The 23,600-nt window shown below is 46.8% G+C and overlaps 1 protein-coding gene across 2 annotated transcripts in view; it reads right to left on the reverse strand.

Moving 5' to 3' along the window:
• Positions 1-8,863, reverse strand: part of VIL1 (villin 1) — a 154,936-nt gene extending 146,073 nt beyond the window's left edge. Inside the window, exon 1 of one of the 2 annotated variants that reach the window (XR_015308330.1) lies at positions 8,533-8,667. The gene's annotated coding sequence lies outside the window, so the exon portion shown is untranslated. Of the gene's footprint in view, positions 1-8,532 lie in introns of both variants that reach the window. The other variant, XM_086954458.1, reaches the window with a different exon arrangement.
• Positions 8,864-23,600: the final 14,737 nt, after the last annotated feature.

Raw genomic sequence — 23,600 nt, forward strand, 5'->3', positions numbered from 1 at the left:
AGGAACTCAGACTCCATCTTTTGGACAGGCACTTTGCCTTCAATTCTGATCGCCCTTACACTTGCAAGTCTCTTGGGCTTCACCCTCCCGGCTTTAACACTTTTTCACGGTTTTGCTTGATTGTTTGTTCTTGTCAATTGTTTGACCTATTTTCTAGTGTTTCTCTCCACCACCACCTCCATCAGGAAAATTGTCACCCAAGCCCTCATCACCAGCCGTCTCGACTACCGGAACGCTCTTGTAGTGCTAGAGGCACTCTTGTGGTCTGCCAAGAACAGAACATGTGGGATGTGCATTTGAAAGCATGAGAGAGAAAGAGAGTGAGGTGTGGAATGTACTTTTTGGTCTCAAAGTGCAGTGTTATGAGCAGTGGTGCAAGTGCACTGTGTTGTACATTGAGAGATGAAGTATGTGATGCTATGAGCAGTGGTGCACAAGTGGGCACTGTGTTGTACATTGAGACATGAAGTATGTGTTGCTGTAAGCAGTGGTGAACAAATGTGCATTGTCTTGTACATTGGAAGTATTATGAAGTTCTTACTATGGCTTTGACATGGCCTCATGTTCTCTTGAATTCTGACTTTGGTTGTCTTGAGCTTTATCTGTGTGCACAGCCATGATAGCAATCCACCTCCCCTTCCTAAGCGCCTTGAAACCCTCTGGGTATGTAGTGCGCTATATAAATGTTATGACTTGACTTGACTTGACTTTGGGTTAATCATGTTCAAGGATTGTTTTTGTGAGAGATTGTTTAATGTACCCTGGAAGCCTTTCGTGAGCTTCGACAAGATAAAGGCTGGAACATGCGAGACTGTAGAGGGAATGTGGGAACTCCTTCCTGCCATAGAATGCTTGCTTGGAAGCTGACCAGTCCTGGTAAGATTCCTCTGGCACAGGGAGGTTTCTTGAAACTTCTAGTTTGTTTTCGAGATTATAAAGCTGAGGGTTGTTGACTTAGAAACCGGGATTTTGGAATCCGAATGGGGACGGACGTGTCTACTTCGGTACAGCAGAACCCTGGTTGCTGAGGCTCTTATCCACGGCTGTTTAATTCCCCAATCAGGAGTGGGCTAAGATGCAGTGTTTGCACCAGGTGAAGTGTTGAGTTTTGATTATTGCTATTGTGATGTGTGGCAAGTGACGTTGATCATTTTGCTTTTATGTTTATGTTTATTTTTCTTGTAAAGCGCACGAATACCGAAGTGTATTGGGGCTGAAATGTATGAGTAGGATTACAGTGAGAAGATTTGTGACCTATGTATATCTAAAAAAACAGGTTTTCAAATTCTTCCTGAAAATCGGGAGATTTGGCTGACATCTCAAGGATATCGGTAGTTTATTTCAGAGCATAGTTGCACAGTGTGTTATGGCTCGACCGCCCCATCTAGCTCTTTTAGATTTTACAGTGTTTATTAATCCTTGAGTAGGCGATTTCAATGCTCGTGAGGGAGCATAGGTTGTAAAAAGCTTCTGAGACTCGGCTGGACTTCCTACATTTAGTGCTTTATGCACCAGTGTTAGCATTTTAAACTCAATCCGTTGTTTGATGGGGAGCCAGTGCAACGATCTTATTCTGGCCGATGTCGATTGTCCTCTGCGCAACCCCAGAAGAAGTCTGGCAGACGCGTTTTGCAACAATTGCACTTTTTGTAACTGAAATTTATCGATACCCAGGAACAATGCATTCGCATAGTCCAGCTTTGATAGAAAAAGTGCTACCATCACAGTTTTCTGGAGTACTTGGAGAATAAAAGGAATTTTTTTCACAATACTTTTAAAAGAAAAAAGCAGGAGGAGACAAGGCTGTTAACCTGGGCGTTTTAGGTGTTTGAGTTTTGAAAATTGCCATGTGATGTGTGTCCAGTAGCTTTGATCATTTGAGGTGTTTTCTTTGTGATGTGTGAATGAATGAGGTGCACATCCAAAGTAATCATTTGATGTAACTAGTGTGTATATATCTTTATGATCTATTGCAGGACGTCCAGCATATTAGATTTGCTTGAGTCTTATCTCATACAAACATTCAACCCCAGCCTAGAGATCTGGGTTAAATCCACCGACTTTTGCTCACCATGCCACCCCAGTTTAGACCCAGCCATATGCAAATCAGTCTTGACTCTGTGCCTCATGGGAGCTGTCCAGCCCGAACTGCCAAGCCAGGTCCTCCTTGGACCGGAAACAAGCATGCTGGGGCCAGTTTCAGGACATCACCCCATGTCAGCCAGGCTAACTTGAATCCAGTGGCACAGTGACCCCGGGACCCACATCTGGGCATACCCGGCGCACTTAGGGTGAGCAACCAAATGGACGGAATGCTGAACAAATGAAACATTCACCCCCATTCAATAGATCCCGGTTAACTCTATCCTTCTTTTGCTCACCATGCCACCCCAGTTTAGACCCAGCCATATGCAAATCTGTCTTAACTTTGTACCTCATGGGGACAGTCCAGCGTGAACTGCGAAGCCAGGTCCTCCCTGGACTGGCAGGGTGTTTTTCTATTCTTGCCTCCCTGGACTAGAAGCAAGCATTTATTTTGGGACTGGTTTCGGGGCATCACCCCATATCAGCCAGGCCCTGATCTCTGTACTGGGGTGAATTTTTGACATTGTGACATTGTGCAGAATTCTGTCCATCAATTGTTATTTTTGCATTTGTCACCCCGAGTGGGATGGGTATGCCCAGACATGGGTCCCATGCTCTTCATGCCACTGGAGTAAAGCTAGCCTGGCCGATCAGGGGTGATGCCCCGAAACCGGTCCCAGGATGCTTGTTTCTAGTCCGGGGGGGAACAGGAGGGCAGTTTGGACTGGACTATTCCCATGGCAAACAGGCTCAAGACTGATTTGCATATGGCTGGTTCTGAACTGGAATGGCAAGGGAGCCAAAAAACTATGGATTTGGGCCCAGATCTCTGTACTGGGGTTAATGTTTGACATGCAGCATTCTGTCCATCAATTGTTCTTTTTCCAATAACCAGGGGGGGTGCAGAATGGAAACCTCATAAGTCCACCATCCAGTCTTGAGATCGCCGTAGCTGGGTCGCCACATGTTAAGGGCCTCGATAGGAGAGCTCGTAACCCTGATTGGGCCATTCTCTCCCCCATTTGGAAGTATGTGGGCTGCATCTGCAGAGCTGTCATGCCTTCTGCAGCTAAAACGTTTAGGGTAACCTGCCGGGGAGAATGAGAGATTACTGGAGGATTCAGACCCAGGATGCATGATTCCCTGGAAACTTCCTTTTGCTCAGGGGAGCCCCTTTAGTTTTGCAAGTCTGGGTTAACATGACCCGGTATTGCTAGATAATATTGAGGTAAATTGAAGGTTTTCCAGACCTAGGTATGCAGGTTCCTGGTTTGTGTGTTTTGTTTGAGGATGCACTGGTGCAGGAGCACGCGTTTGTAGGTACACTTATTGTTTTTAGTCTGAGTTGCGCCCTCAGAGCAGCACTTTCTGCAGTTCACGATTACTACTTTTCAACCCTTCATAAAAATACTTGAGGAATTTAGAACTTTCCCCAAAATGTTCCAGGACTGGAGTTAGAATGCTAATTAAGCCTCCTTGAGTAGATCACACTGCCCTCTTGTGGCTCCCAGAAGTACTGCCCACAGTCACATCCCGCCTCCTGATGGCCAAGTGGAGTTGAGGTGTGATAAGGCGACCAGATTTTGAAAACCAAACATTAGGTGATTCTCCGAACACAGAACCAGAGCTACAATTTTTGATCGAATAATCCACAGAAAGGGGTCCAGGAGCACAAAAAAGAGACCCCCCCCCCCCCTGCAACACCGCCCCCTCCCCCCCCCATACTGCAGGAGCCGTGTCGAACAAGCCGGCCTCCAGGGCCCGGCGTTGGCCTGGGTCCACTCCTTCCTGTCTGGTAGGTCTCAGTCGGTCAGTCTGGGCCCCTTCCGCGGACCCAAAGTACCATCCACTTGCGGTGTCCCTCAAGGCTCCTCTCTGTCCCCCCTTCTTTTCAATCTTTATCTTCGCCCCCTTCTTCTTTCTCTGAGGCAGTGGGACGTCACCGTCTTTAACTACGCTGACGACCTACAACTCATCTTTCCTCTTTCTACCCCCTCTGCTGTTTCTAACTTTCATGCTGTCATGTCCCACATCCTCCTCTGGATGAGTCAAAATCAGCTCAAACTAAATCCTGGAAAGACGGAACTCCTTCTCCCAGGCAAGAGCTCCATCCATTGGGGTCCCCATTTCTGGCCCTCAGGGTTTGGCCCCCCACCCGCCCCTGTGGCATCTGTAAAGAGTTTGGGAGTTATTATTGACTCCGAACTCTCACTCAAAGCCCAGGTGGGGGCGGTGGTCTCCTCCTGTATGCATCAGCTCCGCAGGATCAGGAAGGTTGCTTATCTCCTGTCCCCCGAAGTTTTGCTTCAAGTCACCATGGCCCTGGTCCTTTCCCGCTTGGACTTTTCCAACTCTCTATATCACGGTCTGCCAAAAACTCTGCTCTACAGGTTGCAGATCACTCAGAACCAAGCGGCACGGCTGGTCTTCAGGATTCCTAAATGGCAGTCGGCCAAGCCTCTTCTTGCCAAACTGCACTGGCTCCCGGTCAATCTCAGGGCAGCCTTCAAGATCGGCTGCATAGTATTTAAATCCCTGACGGCCCCTCCCCTAGGTTCCTGAAATCCCTCATCACTCCATATCGCCCCACTCGCAATCTCAGATCTTCCCACCTTCATCTTCTTGCCACTCCTTCTTTCAAACTTGCGAGGATGGGAGGTCGGAGTTTTTCACATCTTGCCCCCACACTCTGGAATTCCTTTCCCCTTTCTCTTAAATCTGCCAACTCTCTTATTCTCTTCCGTAAATCTCTTAAAACTTGGCTTTTCCCCCAATCCGACTAATCTCTCTCTGCTATCTCACTGATATCCCAATCAGCGCCAGGAAACTCACGGTGTCAGTGCGCTCTAAAAGTACCCCCCTAACATAACATAACCTAACATAACATGGTATCTGCCAACACCCGGGTAGGTGTGGTCTAGGGTATAGCCCGATATGGCTATACCCTATACAAGGCCTCTGATTATGTCAAGTGCTTAGAAGTGAAGTGATGGACTTGTGATGCTGACACACCGTCCGGTAAGTTTTTTTTAATTAATAGGTATTTGATGTATTAAGTCGCGCGCTGGGCTTTTAAATATTCTGAAAACGTACATTAGGTCACAAACGTATCAAACGAAATTTTCACAACAGTTCTATAAATATTTGCAGAAGGTTTCCCAAAGTCCATACATCATTTTTTTTTTAAATGAATGGCAGAATAATAACCGAGCTCGATTAAATCCCTTCTTTCCCGGTTTCCAGTTCGAAATGGGGAATAATGCCTGATTTTGGTTTTTACCAAAGAGTTCAAACCGGCGGTGAATCCTCGTCCAAACGCAACTTGTGCTCGACTCAGAATGTGAACTTTACTTCCTTTATCCGCAGTGAATGGGCTCTTTAGGGCGCTTCAGATTGACAGGGCAAAGCGTGTCTGTGATTGTCAAACGACTTTGAGAGATGTCTGTATGTCTGTCTGTCTGTCTGTCTGACAGAATCTCCTTCAGAGTGACACTGCCCTAACATGATAACATGGTTCTCTTTTCATCCTTGGAATCGCCGAGACCCACAAAGTGGGGGTTCCTTAATAAATGTGGATATCTCCTGTGTGTGCTTGATTCCGGGCCGAGGTTTGTTTCGTGGTGCAGATATTCACTGTTTTCTTTACAGGAGATATTTTTGTCCCTAAAATCACTCTTCCAGGCGTGGGCATTCTGCCTCGGACCTGCTTCCGGGAGCAGTGTGCGGAGAATCCTTAGAAGGATGTCATTCACCCCTTCAATGGTTAAACACTCGATACATGAGCGGTTAAAGATTATACCTATATCCATTCCCTTATGCTTTCATGTTATCCGGGTTCTCGGCAATTATGCCATGCTGTTAGTTTTTTTTATGTCTTGGAGTGATAACATTTCACCCTTGTGATCCTAACCTTTGACCCCAGGAAGGGAATCATTTACCTTCCTTGCAGTTCGGCCTTCCTCGGCCACGCCCGGGTGCACAGGCTCAGACCTCCGCATCTTCAGAGCTAAAGTCACACAGAAACTGAGTTTGTTTACAAGTAAATAATAAATCCAACCACGAACCGGATAAGAGTCTGCGCAGGTAACACGGACAGGTGAGAGATAGGTGTCTGCGCAGGACAGGTGTGTGCAGGTAACATGGACATGTGAGAGACAGGTGTCTGCGCAGGACAGGTGTGGAAGAGGGACAGGGCAGGTAACATGGCCGGATGAGAGGTGTCTGTGCAGGACAAGTGTGCAGAGGACGGAGCAGGTAACACTGACAGGTGAGAGATAGGTAGCTGTTTAGGACAGGTGTGGCAGAGGAACAGTGCAGGTAACACGAACAGGTGAGAGAGGGGTGTCTGTTCGGGACAGGCGTGTCAGAGGGACAGTGCAAGTAACACGAACAGATGAGAGAGAGCGGTGTCTGTGCAGGACAGGTGTGACGAGGGACAGTGCAGGTACCACGGACAGATGTGAGAGGTGTCTGTGCGGGACAGGTGTGACAGAGGGACAGTGCAGGTAACACGAACAGATGAGAGAGAGCGGTGTCTGTGCAGGACAGGTGTGACGAGGGACAGTGCCGGTACCACGGACAGATGTGAGAGGTGTCTGTGTGGGACTGGTGTGGCAGAGGGACAGATGAGAGAGCGGTGTCTGTGCAGGACAGATGCGTAAGGGGGACAGTGCAGGTAACACAGATGATACGGGAGGTGTCTGTGCAGGACAGCTGTGGAAGAGGACGGTGCAGGTAATACAGACAGGTGAGAGACAGGTGTCTGTGCAGGACAGGTGTGGTAGCAGGACAGTGCAGGTAACACGGACAGCTGAGAGAGATGTCTGTTCTGGACAGGTGTGGCAGCGGGACAGTGCAGGTAATTCTGACAGATGAGAGGTGTCTGTGCAGGACAGCTGTGCAGACGGACAGTGCAGGTAACACGGACGGGTGAGAGAGAGGTGTGTTTGCTAGGTAGGTGTGGCAGAGGAAGGACAGGTGAGAGAGAGAGGTGTCTGTGTAGAACAGGTGTGGCTGGGGGACAGTGAAAGTAGCACTTGTCTTTGTTGGGCAGGTTAGATAGATAGAAAGGAAAATGACTTTGCAGGTAGCACTCGGACAGGTGAGAGGGGGCGGGCTGTGCAGTTAACACCGTTACAAGTGTGAAGGGCCTGGCAGTGCAGAAAGCATTCGGACAGGTGTGGTGGGGAAGGGGGGGGGGTCTGTGCAGTTAACACAGTTACAGCTGTGAAAGTCCTGAGTGTGCAGGTAGCAGTCAGACACGTGAGGGGGGGAGGGGTGCAGTTAACACAGTTACAAGTGTGAAGGGCCTGGCAGTGCAGAAAGCATTCGGACAGGTGTGGTGGGGAAGGGGGGGGGGGGGTCTGTGCAGTTAACACAGTTACAGCTGTGAAAGTCCTGAGTGTGCAGTTAGCAGTCAGACACGTGAGGGGGGAGGGGTGCAGTTAACACAGCTACAGGTGTGAAAGTCCTGAGTGTGCAGGTAGCAGTCAGACACGTGAGGGGGGAGGGGTGCAGTTAACAAAGCTACAGGTGTTACCGTCCTGAGTGTGCAGGTAGCAGTCGTACAGGTGAGAGAGGGGGGCTGTGCAGTTAACACAGTTACAAGTTTGAAGGGCCTGGCAATGCAGAAAACATTCGGACAGGTGAGAGAGGGGGCTGTGAAGTTAACACAGGTACAGGTGTGCAAGGCCTGAGTGTGCAGGTAGCACTCGGACAGGTGGGGGGCTGTGCAAAGCAGTTAACACAGCTACAGATGTGAATGGCCTGATTGTGCAGGTAGCCCTCGGACAGGTGAGAGAGGGGGCTGTGCTGTAAACACAGGTACAAGTGTGAAAGTCCTGATTGTGCAGGTAGCCCTCAGACAGGTGAGAGAAGGGGCTGTGCTTTGCAGTAAACACAGGTACAGGTGTGCAAGGCCTGAGTGTGCAGGTAGCACTGGGACAGGTGAGAGAAGGGGCTGTGCAGTAAACACAGGTAAAGGTGTGAAAGTCCTGAGTGTGCAGGTAGCACTGGGACAGGTGAGAGGTAAACCGGGCATCTCTCTAAACCAGCATTACGCTGATACCAGCTGTGGTACACAAACACCTGCCTGCTCACCGTTGTCACAATGTGCCTCATACCCCAAGCAGAGGAATACTCCATTCATGCAACACAAACTAAACGTGCACCCGTGAGCACCAGCTGAGCAGTAGGTATTACCCAGGTAACACAGGCACAGGTGTGCCACCCTCCAGACCCAGCCCTCTGCGGGCGAGGGAAGGAATCTTCCACTCTCTTCTCCGAGTCCTCACACCACCCCTCGGAGAGGCACTTCATTCCGTGGACCAGGGGCCCTGGTGTTACCTTGGTGACACCTGGAGACAGGCGCACACACCTGGCCCTGGGTACCTGATGAAATCAACACACAACTCGCAAGCACAGCGACAAGGCTTCGGAGACACCCACCTGTAGGTTTTGTTGGTGAGTCCGGGGCAGGGAGTGGAAGCGACCCCGCGTCGTCCGTCCACAGGTAGGAAGCCGGAGTCAGCTCGTACCTGTGCGCAGAGCCTTTCCTGCCAGCAACAGGTGACCTTTGTCCCCTCCTCTGCGCTATCTTACTTCACCATATAAGGGCACCGCCTCCGCTGAGTGCAGGAGGTAGGCTCAGCCAAGGATCTCCTGCAGTCCCACGAGAACTTCCACCTGTGCTTAATTGTCCTCATTACGTTAATTATTATTTCTTGCCTTGGCTCTGCGCTGCTCGGGCAGCTGGTAAGTGCAATCTGTCTTGTGCATTGAATCAGCAGCGCTTGAACAGAGATAATTCAACACGCGTCAACTCCAAATCCATCGTCATTTCATGGGGTAGAAGGTGCTAGCTTGTTAAATGCCCCTGAAAATGGATCACCTTTCAGAGGGATCTCTGAAGGCTGTGGTAAAGGGCAGCAGAATGGGAAGTCCATCCACTGCACGAGCCCCGCTCACCCTCCTCAAACCCGCAGCGACAGAGTAGGGTCGTGGTAGGTCCCAATGGCCAAGTGAAAGAGCTGGGACTTGGGTGTCCACCTTTGGTTGTCTTTAAGAGGTCAAGGGGTGCCTATTAAATATGGATCCAGAAAACAACCATCCATAACTCCTGGACTATGACCCTCTACCACAAACAACCCCCTCCAACCCCACGAGCGACGCTGCAGCCTGTCCGGCCAGCCCTATAGGCCATGGACCTGCCCACTCTAGCAAACATCTCTACCCCACCACCTTCTAAGACCGCTTACATGTGCTACTTGCTGAGTGGCTGAAGATCTTAATATGAGCTACATGTTGAAGCAGGGACACCGATGAGCGTATTGACTCTTCCTATTAAATTTAGCAGCATTTCATCAATTTATTTGACCTTGATAGACTGTGATTTGCCTAATATTACCCAGTGGAGGAGGTCTTAGTAGAGGTGGTTTACCTTGTAGAATCCAAAGGAACCAGTATCATTAGATATGAACTCTCCTATTTGTATCCACAGCTAGTCTCTTAAAGTTTATGTTATTAAACACTCTTAACAATATAGTGGCATATTATCAAGGGCCTTATCTCGGCTTTTTGGCTTTTAAAGTAAAAAAATCGGAAATAATCTTTTTGCCCTGTCTGCAAGCCGGTGTTAACATGCATTAGCGCATGTTATCAGCCGTTTTGCTAGCGCTTCGCTTTGCATCTCTAATGAGATGCAAAGTGGGCGTCACTCGGCGTACCCTGACGGACTACCTTGTAAATTAGCGCTTAATGCGCATCGCAATATTTACAAGACGGGCCTCAGGATTTTAGCAAACGTTAGTTTTTGGCAAAAACCTCGTTTTTCACCAAAAACTAACGTCTGCTAAAATCCTGACTATTGTATGTTGACAATGGGAGGTGGATTGATGTGTTACGACCACAGGGTCGTATCATCAAGCATGTCGCTGTTTTGCAGGGAACATCGCTGGAAAACCAGCGATGTTCCCTGCAAAACCAGAGATTTCCCCGCTATCGCTGGATTATATATCGCCCATGGGTTATGCGTTGATGATAACGTGCTAACTCGGCGATAGCCTGCGTTAGGGAAATCAGCGCTGGGTGCGCTGGGCAATAATTATGACCCATCGTTGTTGATATGCCCCATGGTTTGCCTCAGTTGTTCCCAAATATTTTAGAAGAAAGACCCACTTTTTGGAACGACAAACTTTGTTGACCCACCGACCTTTAATGAACATGACGAAGGGTGATTTCGTTTTTTAAATGTAACCGAAGCATTAAGTGGTAGAGCATTGCCTTTTACAGACAGCACATTTTCCACTGAAATGGCCACTAATTTTGCACATACATACAATTTTACTGATAAAACTGTAAATCAGACAAAGGATAATGTATGCAAATCAGGTTTCTGCAAATATTGACCATTTATGCATCTCCAACTAACGTGTCTTGATTTGTTTTTATCCTATTAAAATCTGTTTAAAACATCCTTCACAGTTACAAAAAATCTGGTTCAATTTTGCTGTCCTGGCTGCTGAATCCATTCAGTATATTTACATTTATTTAAATTTTATGTGTTTTAAAAAAAAAAAAAATCTACAGCATTTCCTTTCAGACTCTCTGTACTCCAGCAAGATCGTTACATAATTCCCTTTAAAAACTCCTCTCACTTTGCAGTCAGCAAAAGAAAAGTAAAGACCAATCCCAAGAGAAGAGAATAAGCAGCCATTTGTCAGAAGATATGCCCTGACTTTTGACCATACAGCAAATGTGACAAGATCAACACAGAATGTAAAGGCATCTCTATTTATTGCTCAGACTATCCCAAACCAGCTCGTGACCCACCAGTGCGTGGCGACCCACAATTTGGGGAACACTCATTTACCCTACTGTATGAAGGAAAGTTGATCCTTTTAGATTACTGTTGGCCTGATTGTATCCAGCTGGGCTGTCTTCCTTGGAGGACGGTCGTTAGTGTCACTAAATGTGCTGAGAGTAAATGTTGTATTTGTATAGCGCGAACAGTAACCCGTAAGCATCCCGGCGCTTGTACTCCTACCACAAGGGAACCCCTCCTGGCTTTTCCTTGTGGGGTGTCCACTCCTGGGCATCCCATGGTGAAACCAGGCATCCCTTGTGTATCGGGGGCCGTTGTGGAGACTAAGCAAGCTATTGCCCAAAGTTGCAGCGTGGGACCCATGCTTAGAATCGGCACTGAGGCGAGAATATCCGGTCAGAGGAATTTAAGCCCGAAAACCGCCAAGGCGGGAATCGAACCCTGGTCCCGGGCCAGCGCTCTGCATCAAGGTCTGCCGCTCTAACCATTGAGCCACACTTCTCCACTCTATCAGGCACATGCATCATTGTAGTTATTTGAAATTTCTTAATTGCGATTTTTAAGGAATCGCAATTAAGAAATCGCAAATGCCTATGCATGTAGAAATCGCTGAAAAGTGTGCGATTTCTAAACATTCCTTAATTGCGACTGGCAAATTGCGAGTCGCAATTAAGGAACCCCTCCCCATTCATTCCTATGGGCCTAGAGGCCCATGGGAATGAATTGGAAGACATTGTCATTTTGCGAATCGCAATTAGCGATTCACAAATGGAGAATGCGATTTCAAGGGTGCAGGGGTGTCCTAAGGACACCCTGTTGCACCCCTGAAATTGATATGTGCACCCATGTTATGCACACACATGCCCCCGGGGCATGTGTGTGCGTAACATGGGACTTTGAAAAATGCACTTTGATGCTTTTTAAAAATAAATCACAATTTACCATCACCTTACATGTGATGGTAAATTGCGATTCTTAATTGCAAAATCGCAAATCTTTTTACTTTCTTGCATTGCATTTAAGGAATTGCAAATTGCGATTCCTTAAATGCAATCGCAATTTAAGAAATCGTAAATTTTGCGATTTCTTAAATTGCGAGGGGCTACTTGTTTCATGCATTCCAAAAGCAATTTTTGCGATCGCAAACGACCGATTATTGCGATTCGCACCGTTTGAGATCGCAAAATGCTTTGATGCATGTGCCTGTACATGCTTTTCCATATTGAGTATCTGGAAGTCAGCCTCATTACCAGATTGCTTGTCATACTGTATACAGTGGAGCCCGTCTCATTAGTGGACAATGTACCTTATTCTCATTAGAGGACACTGTATCTTATTGAAGCCAGTTGAGATAAACTGCTCACCGATTATCCGTCTAATAGAGCTGGTCTTTTTAGATTATGGCTTACCTTGCCTTACCTAGTCCAGTTGGTCTCATTAGTTTATGGCTTATCTTGTTATGTCCAGCCACAATACCTGACCCTCCATCGCTCCCGGGTGTACATCTGATATCATTTACAATGACTCCCGGTGTGCAGTGCGTGCCTCCAGGTCGCCACAGGGCGACTATAAAGAGTATCTGCCGTAACCTTTCCTTGCCTGAAGCTCCTGGAGGCTAATGTGCATTAACCTGCCAGCAGCTGCCCCTTGACAGAGCGCGGCCTTAATAAAATGTGAAAACTGCTGCCAGAGCCGGACAGTGGATTCGGGCTGGTGGCAGGATGGCAGCGTGTGGGGCACATGATCCCTATCAGCTCAGGTGGGCAACTGGGGAGGCTCCAGGAACTTCATTAACTTGAAAGGAGCATAGGATAGACCTGTCCATTAAAGGTTTAGTATAAGGAGAAACTCTTCGACATAGGACACATGGTAGTCAGCATGGCTCTGTCCCAGTGGGAGGGGGAGGTAGTTCTAGAAGCAGTTTGATGTAGCCTAGGAGGGTACTGCTCATGTCCCTAAACACGCCCCGAGAGGCGCGCACGTTTCCTCCAAGAGTGAGGACCTATGCCATCTTGGCTTTCCCTTTGAATGGTGCACTCTGGGATTGTTTTCAGTAAGGCAAACAGGATGTGCTGTAAAAGTGGGTAGGGTTGACCCCTGAAACGTTTTCCCTATTAGTCAGGAAGTGTACATAGATCGCTCCCATTCAGGAGCTACTGAAATGTGCACAGATGTATTTCAGCTCCTCAGAACACTTTCTGAACCTGCAGAAAAACAGAAGAGGACTTAACCTGCTGTCTGAAACATACAATGAGACCTAAAGGGCTATGCTTGCTCTAACTTGTACCCAGGACAAAGATGCGCACTCTAAGGGTGAGTTGGCTGACCTCCTGTGTGACTACAGGGACATGAAAAGCTGTAAGAGGCCGTTTTCCTGGAGTGCCAGTCCCTCCCGTAACGCTGGATCTTTAGGCGCTAATTATGTTTCACTCAGTGTCCGACCCTCCTTTCCTCTGACTCGCCTCTCTACCCTGTTGTACTTAGGATCCTTGACCTGACCCTTGATTCTCGAATCATAAGCCTCCCAGAATCCAAGCAGCCGGACCCGCGAAAACAGACCCTTCCCCCCAGGTATATTTATATGACTAACCGGAACTCATCGTTCCTTTGTCCTTCCTCTCCATCGCATGTCCCATGTTGATGTATTTCATACCTCATTGGACTTTTGAATTTACCCCAATCCTTTTTCCTCAGATAATTTTCCCATTATCGACGCAGAAAGTACTTACTAACGCTGGTGAAACTCCTACCGCGCTCCCTCTACACAGCGTCAAAAGTGGTAAGCCCCCGTATCTCTTTTACCCTGCAATAATGCTTGCATGTCTGCAGTAACGTACCATGCCCCATGATGCCCCTTCCTAGGGATCCATGTAGAAGGATTTTATCTACCCCCCTATGGACGGCTCTAAACAGCCCCCCATCCCTGAGTCTGAGATATTAGGCGCATATGTGAATGAATGTTTGTGTGCACACTGGTCTTTTGCCTGGTCAGTGTATCTTTTGGTCTATACCTGTTGACCTGAGTTTCTCTCCCATTGAGGAAGAACTAATACGTATTGAGTGACTTTACGTTATCAGAGCCCTGACACACATCTCGAGTTAGTATGCTGCACAAACTATATGAAATCTTCCATTATGTATGTATTTCTGTTTAGAAGCAACATCGGTTATGCAAATTGTTTTAAGGACATCTGATTGTATGTATTTGATATGTATTGTTATTTGTTATTTTAATATAAAAAAAAATTCATTCACAGTGTGTGTGTCCCCGCCCCCTGGTCATCCTCGCCCTGATGAAGGTGCAGCCTAAATAGGCTCCGCATCGAAACGCGCGTTGGCGTGACTCATATAGATGGCCCAAAGTGTAGTCTTTGTTAAACCACCTTGTTTACATCGTCCTGCCTCCATATTGTAACTACAGCCCTAGTAGCCATAAGATATCTTCTCTACAGGCCTTGAAATACCTTTATGAATTTTATGTGTGTGATTGTATAATTATTGCAGTGAGTGAGTTTGAAAGTGAGTGTGATTTTAGTGGGTGATTGTGGGAGTGTGTGGGACCTGAATGTATGCATTCTGCTTGACTCCAACTATGGTTCAATTTAAAACCATAAACACCACGGTTCTTCTCTCCACCTTGTTTGTGATGTAGAGTTTAAATTAATGTATATATTTTTCTAAGCACCTATATGAATTCTCTATATGAACCCAACAAATAACAAATAAATAATATATATTTTCACAAAAAAGGTCAATTGATTTTGTGTGATGTATTGCCGGCTCTGATACGTATTTTCTGTCACCACTCACCTGATTGTAAGGATCCCCTTGGGACCTTGAAATTTACCCTGGCAGGGTAGTTCTTGTTTCTATTCAGCCGTTTTCCTGGAGTGACCAGTGACTAGTTGCAATTGGAAGAAAACTGGACCCTGCTGGTGGCCTCTGTTAAGTGAGTCCTCGGCCATAAGTGCTGGGCCTGAAGTCCTGGAAGCCTTGGTAGTGTCAAGAAGACAATTCCGCTCCAAGCTTGATATCGCTGAGTAAGAAAATAAGGATAGTCCCTCTCAGAGCTCTTTCCTGCTGAAAATCCAGTTCCGCGGTACATCACGGCAAGTCTATCTGACTTTGTTGCAACCATCCCAGATACAACCTGCTGCCTCGCTTCACTGGAGGACTCCAAGCTCCAAATAAGAGACTAAGGAGCTTATTTATAAGAGGCCTATGCCGCCGGAACGTCGCTTCTTTTATGCCTCTCAGTCATATCTATGAGGTGACGCAAAGCCACCCTAACTTGCTCTGTGTCAGGGAGGCGTTCCTTGGGCACTGCAGTGGGTGCTCCCATGCAACACTCACAGATTTTGACGCTGCCACAGATTTCCAAATCAGATAAACCTAGGGTAATGTCAAAACTCCAGACGAGGCTTAACGAGGAGAAATGTTTTAATTTCTCCTTGTTTGCTTCTTTTTTCCAGATGTGCTTTATTTTGCAGCACAAAGAGAACAAGGAAAACGCCTCTTCCCTTCCGGCACAAAAACAATCCTGCCACCAATGCAGACACCATAGTGTAAGGGTGCCTGCGTCCGTGCTAGCCGCCATATTGTGTGTCCGAGCTGGCTAAAAAGAAAGGAACGTGCCCTATATCATAAAAGAGACGCTTTCCTGTCCTTACCTTTTGATGCAGGCAGCGCAGCAAAGTAACTTGCTAAATTGACCGGCAGCAAAAACTTGTAAATGATGTCCTAATTCGGAAGGCAGAAATCTTATCTGAGGGAAGGCACCAAAAGTATCCAGCTGATGAGAGGACTTCCATGGGCATGAAAGTTGACTTTTCCCACTCTGAGCTTTTTCCCGCCAAAATCAACAGCTTCAGCTGGACCTCGCTCAATGCCCATCCAACTTCAAAGGGAATCCGCCGGATACTGCCTCCTGCTTTGTCCCGCTGGAGGATTTTGACTTCCATTTCAAAAAACTAAGTCAGAGGGACGAACCGGCTTGGTACATCTGACCCGCATTCCGTTGTGGTTGGCCAACAATCGCACCTAGATCCCGGTCATCCATGAACAGCGATTACTTATTGGCGCTTTACTTTTTCCTGGTGCATTTTGCTTTAAATGAATTCCTATCTCTGTTTCTTCTTATTGGATCTTTGTCATTTTGGTACCATTTTGTTGATTAATTTTGTCTCTATTTGTATACATTTGAGTATGATTTCTATTGTGTTGTGCTTTTGACGTTTTAACTGTATTGGTACTTCCAAATGCTTTACACATTCTCTCTACGTTTAGCCTGTCTGCTCTGTGAAAAGCTACCAAGGGATGAGCTCAGGTTTAAATGACTGAAACCGTGTGTTGGATATAACAAGTTTATTTATTTATTTATTTATTTATTTAAGAAGCTTATAAAGTGCACAGCTACCCCCAGAGGGTGTGTCCCGGCGCTACAGATTACACACTAAAAGAGAAGAAAATAAGCTACTTTATGAGTTAGTAAACAGCCAAGTTTTGAGTTTGCGACGGAACACTAGCTCCGACTCAATAAACCTAAGATCCAGTGGGTGGCTGTTCCAAAGCTTGGCAGTGACAGCTCCAAACGTTCTGCCCCCGCTGCTGGCACGACGAAATCTGGGAACCACCAGGAGACGTAGGCTGTTTGATCTCAACGATCTGACAGATAGAGATAGTTTGAGTCTCACACTCAGGTAAACCGGGCCTAACCCGTTGAGAGCACGGAAGGCCAGGATCAAAGCTTTGAACTGGATGCGGCGGGAGATGGGAAGCCAGTGCAATTCTTTCCGGTAGGATGCTACCGAGTGGCGGAAAAGGATATTTCCAATCAGTCTTGCAGCTGCGTTTTGCACAACTTGTAACCTTTCAATAAGGTAAAGGGGAGCGCCGGCATAAAGACTGTTGGCATAATCTAAATGCGACGTGATCAGGGCATGGACAATAGTCTTACGGGAGTCCAAAGGGAGGTAAGGAAAGATCTTCCTGATCATGCGTAGTTTGCCGAAGCAGGCTGATGTAACCTTATTGATCTGGGCCTTACAAGACATAGTATTATCAAATTGGAAGCCCGGGTTACGAGCTGTCTGGACTGGAGTCGGAGGAGGATTCAAAACTGTTGGCCACCACAGAGTAGCGGGAGGAGCCATTTTTTGGTTAAAAAATAAAAACCTCAGTTTTGTCAGTGTTCAATACCAGATGGTTAGAGGCCATCCAGGAGCAAATGTTGCCAAGGCAGTTGCGAAAATTGGTAAAATTGGTGTCAGAGTGATCTCTAAATGAAAACACAAGCTGCGTATCATCAGCGTAAGAGATCGCTCTGACCCCCCACGACTCAAACACCTTGGCCAGCGGGCCTAGGTAGACGTTGAACAAAAGAGGGCTCAGGGCCGAGCCCTGAGGCACTCCACACAAAAGAGGTTTATCCTCTGATTCAAAGGGCCGAAGAAATACCCTCTGCGTCCGCCCTGTAAGAAACGATCTGATCCAAGTCAGTACAGTGCCTCCAATTCCCAACTGCCGCAAGCGGTCCAGTAGTATCTTATGGGACACCATATCGAAAGCGACCGACAGGTCGAGGAGGACCAACATGGCCTCCTCGCCCCTGTCCACACACTCACGAATTGTCTCCGATACCTCTAAAAGAGCGGTCTCAGTGCTATAGCCGGTTCTAAATCCCGACTGGGAATCATGTAGCAACTGGTTAGCTTCTAAATAATGAGCCAGTTGTCTCTGAGCCACCTTTTCCAGGATCTTACCTGGCTTGGGAAGAAGGGAAATCGGGCGGTAATTACAGAATTGTGAAGGATCTGCATCTGATTTTTTCAGGATAGGGACCAGCATAACCTGTTTCCAAGCCACAGGAAATTGACCCGAGCTTAGCAAGGAGTTCCAGATTGAGAGAAGAGGGCTGATTAAAACCAGGGCATGGTTGGCCATCACCTTAGCGGGGGCTGGATCCAGCGGTGACCCTGATTTAACTTGAACAAGTAGTTTGGTGGCAGTCTCAGGAGTAAGCTCTTTAAAGGAATTCAGTAAACATTTCTGAGAGTCAGTATCAGCGGTCAGAGGGGGGGACAAAACTGGTTCAAATGAGGATGATAACTTAATAATTTTATCCTGAAAAAAGTCAGAAAGCCCGTTGCAAAGGGCCTGGCTAGGGGAACTCTGAGAAGTTGGCGGCGACTTCTGCATACCGAGCTATTACGCTCCCGATCCAGACGACTCTCCACGCTGGACAAGGCAGTACTGATTCCACCTATGTTCATGGTATCCGATGATTTGCCTGTTGTAATACGCAATTGCGTTAAAAGGCAGTGCAATATTTAAAGACAACAATGACTATATTTTTGTCCTGATGATGATGCCCCTCATTTAACTTAGGCATCGATACGTCGTCGACCAAAAAAAATCCTTATGCAATATGACATTTAAAATATTGTGAAATGCAATGGTGTGGTTATAACAACCTCTGTCTGTAACACTGACTACAAGTACACAGACATATTTTTGCTTTGCTCCTTTTACCATTCTGTTCGTTGTTTTGTCTGAATGTTGTGGGTCACGGCTGTGCCCACTTGTTATTAATGTGTTCATTCAGTTTTATTAAGAAAATTGTTAAATAAATTCCTTGTCCGGCTGGACAAAAGACATAACACTTATCAGGTGTGTGATTATTAGCTCAGTATACCATTGTGTCCACGAGTAGGGACCACTGTTTTTTGTAGCATGATACTGCCCAAGGTCCCTATGGCATACCTTTTGGGTTCCCTTGTCTTTCCTAAACACAGATACAGTAGGACAGCAGCCGTCTAAGCTTCTCACACACAATACAGGTATCGCCTGGGCATTAGCACTGCAAGCTTCCCTCATTCACATTGAACTGCCAGAGTACTGCAGGCTACTATCACATACAGAACAGGTACCAACCAGGAAGAAACATGCACAAAGCACTGGTAGAGCATTTTATCAATAGTGCAAATTTCACTCATACACACAGTCAAGTCAAGTCCAGGAACGCTTTAATCGATTGCTTTTTTAACAATCATAAAAGCACATAAAACACAATACTTTTACAAAAAGTAACACAAAAATTAATATACAATAAAGATAAAAAACGTCTTAAAATTTGATATAAGATTCAATATAATTAAAATCAGACAATATTAAAAAGACAGTGTGCCCAGTCTCACTCCTTAGATCACGATACTCGTCCTTTGATACAGCACCTTCTTCAAAAACATAGATATCCTCCAGGCTGTGTGCTCGTTGTCTAAAAACTGGAGTTTAATTAGTGCCAGGCAACATTGCTTCAACCCCTGAACTTTTAAAAGTGGAACCAACCACACCTTCCTTAACTGCATGTAAACTTTACAAACTAGAACTACATGAATAGTAGATTGGACCGAGTGATTAAGGACAAAGTTGTAATTCAAAGTCGTAATTCTTAGGCCCAATCATTCATTCTTGGAAATGAAGCAAATCTATGAACAGTCCCCAGTCTAAACCTAGTTAGTAGCAGCCGATCTTATCCACCAGGGGCACACAGTCATAACAGGTACAGCCTGGGTAGGAACAAGCATTGTCTGTATACAAAGACACACTACAGGCACAGCTCAGGCATCGTCAGTGCAACCCTCACTCACAGAGTCATAGCAAGTGCGGCTCGCAGAAACACTAACACACTAGATACACCAGGTGCAATGTAGCAAATAAGCACTGTGTACGTATACACAGACACACTACACACGTATACACAGACACACTACAGGCACAGCACAGGCATCTTCAGTTTCCCTCACAGGCACTGGAGTCCTGACTAACAGCTGCAGCACCTGCCACACAGTGCAAGCTTCCCTTACAAGCACTGGACTTACAGCTACTACAGATACCACAGCAGTGCACACTTTCCTTACAGGCAGCGGACTAACAGCTGCAGCAAATGCCATAGCGGCGCAAGCTTCCCTTACAGGCACTGGACTAACAACTGCTGCACATACCACAGTGGTGCAAGCTTCCCCTACAGGCACTGGACTAGCAGCTAATGCACATACCACAGCGGCGCAAGCTTCCTTTACAGGCACTGGATTAACAGCTGCTGCACATACCACAGCGGCACAAGCTTCCCCTACAGGCGCTGGGCAAACATCTGCTTTACGTGCCAGCGCAAGTTTCCCCATGCCACAGGGGCGCAAGCTTCCCTTACAGGCACTGGACTAGCAGCAGCTGCACATACCATAGCAGCGCAAGCTTCCCTTACAGCACTACTCATTGGACTAGCAGCAGCTGCACATATCACAGCGGCGGAAGCTTCCCTTAAAGGCACTGGACTAGCAGCTGCAACACACGCCAGCACAAGCTTCCCGCGCACACAGATGTTCAGCTGCTTCTCCGAACATACTGACGTGTGTGTGACCTGAGCCCATCAAGGAATGCATTGAATGCACTTCCGCAGTGAACAAGCAATGTAAACAGCTCCCATGGTGATGTGTGCACGGCTCCTAGGCCCCGCCCCCTGCCTCCCTGTGGGCAGGCTGGCACCTGAGCACACCTGGGCTGCTGCTCTCTTCCAGGCACCGCTCGGCCGGTCCCATGTGTGCACTGCAGGCGGGGGCTGTTGGGGGGGGGGGGGGGCCTGAGGAGGGGGGGGGGGGCGGGGCAGGGCAGCCTGAAGACACCGCAGTGCTGCGGGGGGCCTGCGCTTCGTGTCATCCCCTCCACGAGGGCTCTCTTCAAAGATCCCACAGGACCCCAGATTTGTAGCCCTCTCCCCTAATTTTGTCTAGTCTCTGCCAGGCTGCATGAATCACTGATGTACCCTAACTTCCAGGCTCCGACTCGCACGTGAGAGACATTCGGCAGGTCCTGACTTTTCTGAAAATGGCACGTTGCATTCTGGAAAACGTAGTTTCATTTTAAGAATAAATGCATAGCCATAAAAAATATCCCTCCATAGAAAGTTCTGTTGGCTACAAAACCACTACTAGGCGAAGAAGTCAGAAATGACTTGCAGCCTCCAACAGGTGAACGTGAGGATAAACTGCTGGGATTTACAATGATACATTTATACCGAAAATTTAAATTTGTTAGTAGAGATTGGAGAGTTGTGCAATGTCAGAAGTGCACTGCAGGGACAAGAGTGATAAGTGTGTTGTTGCTGTGAGTGATGTGGTGCCACACCACCCTCAATTCAACCACCATCACAAGCACTAACACCTGTACCACCACCAGCAGCATCAGTCCCACCACCAGGTTTGACAGGTTTTTTATTAACTGTACAATTAATTAAAATCTTTACAGTAAAAGAGAAAGTACAAAGATCGATAATTCCAAAAAAACCCCCTTTCTTTCACGTTTTAAAAAAAAAGAAAAGAGTAGAGGAGTGTACCTATGCTAATTAGGATAATGGTATATAAGGAGAGAACAATATGGGTAGAGAGGAATGCAACTCCCACAGTCTTAGTCCCATTGATTAGGAGTTCCCAGCGTTTGTATTGGTTCGGATAAGTCTTTACGTTCATGGTTACGAGGGCGAGCAGGTGGCTTTTTCGGTGAAACAACGAGTCTGGTTCAGTTCAGCTCGTGTCAGTTCTTGTTGTGGTGAGTATCCTGGATGAAGAGATACTCACGTTATGAGTTTTTAGTGCTAAACTAATTTGGTGAACAAATTTCGCTGATCTCGCTAGGAACATGGTGTTAGTGGTTGACAAGCACAGGGCTGATGCTTCTGAGCATGTTGTTATGCTCTGATTAAGGCCCACCACCAAAAACACACCAGCAGTAACACCACCACCACAAGTAACCACACCATCGCTGCCACCATAGTGGTGTTGGTATAAGTGTAACTGGTAGTGTGGTGATGTTGGTGGTATTAGTGGTGAAATTAGTTGTGGTAGTATTGGGAGGCGTGGTTTTAGTGGTTAGGTATAGGCAGTTCTACTCAAGTGTCCATATAATAACACTTGGACGAGTTTTTGTTTATCACATCAGCATAGACTAACCCCATCATGTCCAGCTGGTGTGATGAACAAAAAGCAAATATAAAACCATGTTAGAGTCAGGCTTGTACTCAACGCATTATAAAAAAATGACTCTTGTAAGTACATACCTCTTTTTTCATTATCCCCCCAAATTTGGACTGACGCTGCTGATTTTTTGACTCTAAGGGGCATATTTACTAAGAAGTGATGGAGTGTGGTGTTAGCCTCCTTGGCTTAACGCTGCGCTCCGCCACTTCTGAAACACAGGTCTGCATTATGGTGCAGCCCTGCGTTTCCCCCTGCGCTGGCTCTAAATTTAGCAGGCGAGCGCCAACGCAGGCACCCTTGCACCATAGTGCAAGGCTGTCTGCATTGAGGGGTAGATTTTTGTATGCAGGAAGGGGTCCATTCCTGCACATAAACAGTCTTTAAATTGCATTTTGTAACTTCTATGTGTGCTGCTTAGTGCAGCACACATAGAAGTTGCAAAAACCTTTTTTTAAATTGATTGTTTATGTGCAGGAAGAGTCACCTTCCGGCACATAAACAATCAATGGCCTTTTGGTGTTTCTATGTGTGCTGCAAAATGCAGCACACATAGAAACAGAAAAAAATAGTGAAATAAAAAATGTCTCCTTGTTGTACCTCTTTAAGGCCAGGTTTTCCCTGCTCTTAATTTTGGCGCTGCCCCATATTTACCCTGCCCTTGTAAATATGGGGCAGCACCAAAATCAATGGGCGTGCAGAGGAATACCCACCGCAACACCCAATGCCCACCCCTTTCACACTAAATATAGCATGAAAGGGGGCCTTATTCACAAGGTGGTGTTAAGCCACGTTAAGTGGCTTAACGATGCCTTGTGAATAAGTGGAAGCCTCTATCGCCACTATAACGTCCTGCAAAGTGACATTGTGGTGGTGATAGGGGCTTGTAAATATGCTCCTAAGAGTGCACTGAGGCCTGCTCATCAGACATCAGTGCAGCATTCTAACTCTTAATAAAGTGTAAGCTTAATTGGCTAAACCCAATTGTCATACATTAACTTATACATCCCTATTATAAGTTTCCCAAGGGTACCTAAGGCCTGTAAGTTCAAGTGTTCACCCAGGGCTGCGGTACGGTTTGTGCCGCCCTGAGTGTGACAGACTCAAAATGGCTCCCAGCCTGATACTGCAGCCTGGAAGAGGAGTTTAAACTGCTAGTTCGAATTTGCCATTTAAATCAATGGCAAAGCTCCCACTTCCCTTAACAATATATACGTCTCCCCTAAGGAAGGCCTATCGAGCCCTAAGGCAGGTAGCTGTATATTATTAAGTGGGATGTATGCTATAATAAGGCCTAACAATAAAAATCCCAAATTGTCATTTTTACTGTGGAAAACTTAGCAGCCCCATTGGCTTGTGTACAGTTACAGCCAGGCTGACATCTCAGACCTGTTAACTTCTGAATTTAACTACCAAAATTGCTACTTCAATGTACCAAGTTAATCGTGGTACTAACCCCAAATTGATTCCCAGGTTGAATTTAATGTCATGTTGAAGAAATAGCAACTTTTAGGAAGTTGCCACTGTTGGCCAGTTTATCTGGTGGATATTCGCAGTTGCTGGCCACCAGACAGTCTTCTGCCCTCCTGGGGAGTTGTGTGGACGAATCCTAGGCTCAGGAGCATTATAGGCCTGCCACAGCAGGAGGTGTTACCTACCTTTTGCAG

Source organism: Lissotriton vulgaris, chromosome 2_1 (genome assembly GCF_964263255.1).
Source record: "Lissotriton vulgaris chromosome 2_1, aLisVul1.2, whole genome shotgun sequence".
Taxonomy (NCBI): Eukaryota; Metazoa; Chordata; class Amphibia; order Caudata; family Salamandridae; genus Lissotriton; species Lissotriton vulgaris.